Source organism: Triticum urartu, chromosome 5A (assembly GCF_056163025.1).
Source record: "Triticum urartu cultivar PI428250 chromosome 5A, HENAU_Tu73, whole genome shotgun sequence".
In the NCBI taxonomy this organism is placed as follows: Eukaryota; Viridiplantae; Streptophyta; class Magnoliopsida; order Poales; family Poaceae; genus Triticum; species Triticum urartu.
Genome location: NC_141877.1, coordinates 457,608,587 through 457,614,374, shown reverse-complemented (window position 1 = coordinate 457,614,374; position 5,788 = coordinate 457,608,587).

Below are 5,788 nucleotides of genomic sequence, written 5' to 3'. Positions count from 1 at the left end.
AAGATCTGCTTATTCTTGGCCGGGTCCTACGGGCCGCAACCGGTTGCGCCGCCCATCGCCGCCACCGCACCGCCGTGGCAGCCGCCGCACCAGGCGGCCTCCGTCGCGCTCGCCGGGCCGTTGCAGCTGACATCCACCGCCACCACCGCCCCGCCCTGGTTGCAGTGGCAGCCGCCGCGCCCGGCGCTCCGCTACAGCAGCCACCGCCAGTCAGCTCTGGCCTCGCATCGACTGCGCCGGTGGGAGTCCCGATCCATCAGATCAAATTCCTACCATCGCCATCACCGCTTTCCCAGGGCGTCCCCATCCAGCAGATCAAGTTCCTGTCGTCGCCGTCACCGCTTCCGGCTTGGATCACTACCCGCCATGTGTCGGCGGCGGTGAGGCTGCAGGCTGCTGCGCGCGGCCTCCTAGTGCGTCAGCGTGTGCGGGAGATGCGTGGTCTGCAGTTGCCGCTCCTCCAAATTGCCCTTCGCTGCGCAAAGGACCTCGATCTCGTCCGCTGCATCGGGGATCTTGGGCATGCGGTTTCCCCCATGGGCGGCAGGCATGCTGTTTTTCCCGCGGGCAGCGACCTCAAAGTCTGCGACATCGGCGGTTGGGGGGGTGCACCCCTCCTCGTCATTCTCCATCGCAAGCCCTCCACTCTTCCTTGTGCGGTGCAGATCAACAACCGTCCGGCGGGGAGAAGGCATGGTGTCACCGACAGGAGCACACCGCGTAGCACCACTGCATTCCACGCCGGCCGCCGCGAGGGCGCCTCTGCTGGTCGCTCTTGCGACCACTTCCAGGTGGCCATACACATGCACTCCTTTTGTCCAGGTGGTGTTCATAGGATCCAGGTGGCTGTACACGTGCACATCCGACATGCGGATGGTGTTCACTTTTTGTTAAGGGGTCCAAAATAAAGCGTTTCAGTCCATTTCAGGTTGAGAGTGTTGGAATATCCTCCTCATGTGGGCTGTGAGGAGATGACCATTTGAGGCCTTTTAGGCAGCCCAAATAGGTGCATAAGCCCACTACCCATTAGGGTTATGACCTAGGGTCATTTTGGACTTTGCACATGTGTGGATGGGGATGCTTTACCCTCCATCCAGCAGCCACCACCAAGAGTGACGAAAATCAGTTCATCCTCCAAGAGAGAAGACGAGAGAAAACCAAGAGAGCAAGGGAAGAAGAGGAAGATTGAAGGAAGAAGCAAGGGAGCTCCTCCCCAAGGTTGTGATGGTCCAGATCCACTACCTTGTCTCCTTCAAGTTTCGGTTCCACCATCTTTGGCGAGATTGTTCCAATCCCTAGTTCTTGAGCCCCAATCTTGTTGTGTTCATCCAAGATTCAGAAATCTTGATGTATGAGATCCTCTAGTGCTTTCTAGAGAAGAACTTGTTGTATCCCACATTTGATAATAGTGGAAGAGGATTTGGGTGGCTTCGGCCCGTGGTTTTCCCCCTCAAGTTGAGGGGTTTTCCACGTAAAAATCTGGTGCCTCTTTGTTGATGCTTGGTGCTGTCCAGAAACCTACTCCTACCACAAGACACTAGGTTGAGGAGTGTCTTGCCTGCTGAGTAACATTTTCTGCCTCCATATATGCTGCTGCATATGTTTCCTTCCGTGCTAAGCAATGATCCTTGAATTAGTTTATGATGTGGTGCTGAGATTACTTGTTTCCGCTGCAGTTATCAGTTAACCACAAGTGCATTTGTGTGCTAATTCCGAACAGAGTGGCATCAGAGCCTTGGTTGCTTAGAAGGTTGCAAATCCCAGTTGCTTGATTGTTGCTGAAAGTGCTGCTCACAATGGCTTTGGAAGAAAGCGCTACTGCAAGTGGCATGATAAAACTTGATTCCTCCAATTACTCATTATGGAAGCCCATGATGGAAGACATCCTTTATTGCAAGGATTTGTATGAGACAATTGTGAAAGACAAGATACCCACAGGTGTCACGGAAGAAGAATGGAGAGTGTTGCACAGAAAGGCAGTAGGTATGATTCGGTTGTACATCGACCACAATATTTTCCACCATGTTGCAAATGAAACAAATGCTTATGAGATGTGACAAAAGTTGGAGTCTATGTATGAGAGGAAGACATCAATGAACAAGGCCTCGGTGATCAAAAGACTTGCAAAGCTTGAGTACCAAGATGGCACAAGTGTGATTGAGCACTTAAATGTCTTCCAATGCCATATAAATCAACTTTCAGCCATGAAGATCAACTTTGAGGATGAGGTGCAAGCATTGTTGCTACTGAGTTCCATGCCTGCTAGTTGGAACACGCTTGTTGTGTCACTTAGCAATTCAGCTCCGGATGGGAAGCTGACTTTGGAGATGCTGAAGAATAGTATGCTGAATGAAGAAGTCAGAAAGAAGGAAAAGGGTGATGCCTCTTCTTCTGATGCGTATGTGGCTGAAACTCATGGGAAGAATGAGAACCGTGGACACAACAATACAAGATTTCAGCAAGGCAAAAGCAAATCCAGGGGAGATCAAAGTCAAAACAGAGAAAATATATTACTTGCTTTCATTATGGCAATCCGGGACACATAAAGAGCGAGTGCAGGAAGTACAAAAGAGAGCTTGCAGAGGGAAAACTCACAAAGAAAACCGAGCAAAAGGCTGAGAGCAGTTCAGCAATGACCGCAACAGATGAGGACTATCTAGTCATTGAAGATGAAGATTGCTATAGTGATGTTCGTGATGATGCCATGAGTTGGGTTGTGGATTCAGGTGCGTCCTTCCACATCACATCACACAAGGAGTATTTCACATCTTACACTAGTGGTGTTGCTGGCCAAGTGAGGATGGGAAATAGTGGTTCGTCAGCAATTGTTGGCAAGGGCTCTATATGCATTGAAACAAACACAGGTTGCAGATTGGTGCTCGATGATGTGAGGCATGTTCCCGACATAAGGCTGAATTTGTTGTCAGTGGGCAAGCTTGATGATATCAAACATCCTAGTTATTTTGGTGAAGGAAAGTGGAAACTCACCAAAGGCTCTTTGATTGTGACTCGAGGGAGTAAGCAAGGTAATCTCCATGTGACTAAAATCAAGTTGTGCAATGAGGTGTTGAACATTGTTGAAAAAGACACTTCGGTTGAATTGTGGCACAAGAGGCTTGGGCATATGAGTGAGAAGGGCATGCACGCTCTTGCTCGCATGGAGTACCTCCCTGAGTTGAAAGGTATATCCTTGAAACCCTGTGCACATTGTTTTGCTGGCAAACAACATAGGGCTGCATTTCGTACACTCCCTCCACATCATGCAGAAAATGTTCTTGATATTGTGCACACTGATGTTTGCTCCACGACTGAAAAATATCATGGTGGAGCATTATACTTTGTGACTTTTATTGATGACCATTCCAGAAAGGTTTTTGTATATGTGCTGAAACACAAATACTAGACGCTTGAAGCCTTCAAGGAGTTCCATGCCAAGGTTGAAAGAGAAACTGGCAGGAAATTGAAGTGCGTGAGATCAGACAACGGTGGTGAATACAGAGGTCCTTTTGAGAGGTATTGCAGAAATGTTGGCATCAGGCTTGAGAAGAGTCCACCAAAGACACCCCAGCTCAATGGTCTTGCAGAGAGAATGAATAGGACACTCATAGAGAGGGTCACAGCTATGCTCTCTCATGCTCATTTACCAAATTCATTTTGGGCTGAAGCATTGATGAATGCTATGTATGTGGTTAACCTATCTCCCTCAGTTCCTCTTGCAGGTGATATTCCTCAGAGAGTTTGGTCAGGGAAGGAGGTATCATACAAGCACTTGAAGGTCTTTGGTTGCAGGGCATTTGTACATGTTTCAAGGGACGAGAGATCCAAGCTTGATAGCAAGACAAAGCAGTGCATCTACCTCAGCCAACCAAGTGAAGAGTTTGGCTACAGGTTGTGGGATCCAGTAAATAGGAAGATTGTGAGAAGCCGAGATGTGATGTTCATTGAAGATGAAACAATAAAAGATATTGGAAAACCAGAGAAGCCAATGACCAACACACCTCAGGTTGACATGGATCCAATCCGTCCTCCTCTCGTGCATGACAATCATGGGGGAGATGATGACACTGAAGACAGTGGAGATGCAACTGATTAAGGCAGTACAAGTCAAAGTGGCGAGCAGCCATCAAGTGATGATGATGATGAAGTTGGTAATGATGATGCCAACGAAAATCCACCTGATTCACCACCAGTGCAGCAACAAAGAAGAAGTGAAAGAAGTCACATTCCTTCTTCTAAATATCCACCACATCAATATGTGTTGATGACAGATGCAGGTGAGCCCTCATGCTATGAGGAGGCAATGTCTGATGAGAACAAGGAAGAATGGTCAGAAGCCATGCAGGATAAGATGAATTTCCTGTATGAGAATGATACCTTTGAGTTGGTGAAACTGCCAAAGGGCAAGAAAGCACTCAAGAACAAGTGGGTGTACAAAGTGAAGACTGAAGAAAACACCTCACATCCAAGATACAAGGCCAGATTGGTTGTGAAAGGATTCGGTTAGAAAAAGGGCATTGATTATAGTGAGATATTCTCTCCAGTGGTCAAGATGTCTTCGATCCGAGTTGTGCTTGGCATGGCTGCCACCATGGACTTGGAAATTGAACAACTTGATGTGAAGACAGCATTCTTACATGGTGACCTAGAGAAGGAGATATACATGGAGCAGCCAGAGGGATTTATGGTTGCAGGCAAGGAGCACTTAGTTTGCAAATTGAAGAAGAGTTTGTATGGCTTGAAGCAAGCTCCTCGGCAGTGGTACAAGAAGTTTGAGTCTTTTATGACTGGGCTTGGTTACCATAAAGCACAACCTGACCATTGTGTCTTTATGAAGAGGTACGCCGAGGGTGACTTTATTATTCTCTTGTTGTATGTTGATGATATGCTGATTGTTGGAAATGGCACAAAGAGGATTGCTCTCCTCAAGAAGGCATTGAGTAAATCATTTGCCATGAAGGATTTAGGACCAGCTAAGCAAATACTTGGCATGAAAATCTCCCGTGATAGATCAAAGAAGCTGCTTTGGCTCTCACAGGAAAGATACATTGAGAAGGTACTTGAAAGGTTCAATATGAAAGATGCAAAATCTGTTATCTCTCCGCTTGCAGGCCATCACAAACTGAATTCTAAACAATGTCCTACAAGTAAGAAGGAGAAAGAAGAAATGAGGAAAGTACCTTACAAATCTGCTGTGGGCAGTTTGATGTATGCCATGGTATGCACTAGGCCTGACATTGCCTATGTAGTTGGAGTTGTTAGCCGGTTCATGACAAATCCAGGTAAAGCTCACTGGGAAGTAGTGAAGTGGATTCTCAGGTATCTTAAGGGTACTTCTACATCTTGTCTATACTTTGGAAATGGTGATCCTGTATTGCAGGGTTATACAGATGCAAATTACACAGGTGACAAGGATCATAGGAAGTCCACATCTGGATACCTGATGACTTATGCAGGGGGAGCAGTGTCATGGCAATCAAGATTGCAGAAATGTGTTTCTACATCAACTACAGAAGCTGAGTACATTGCAGCAGTTGATGCTGGCAAGGAAGTTTTGTGGATGAAGAACTTCTTGCGAGAGCTCGGCATGAAGCAAGAGAAGTATGTTCTGTTTTGTGACAGTCAGAGTGCTATTCATCTTGCCAAGAATTCAAGCTATCACTCTCGAACCAAGCACATTGATGTGAGGTACCATTGAATTCGAGATGTCGTGAGTTCCAAGTTGCTAAAACTTGAGAAGATCCATATCGACGACAATGGTTCGGATATGATGACCAAGATATTGCCAAAT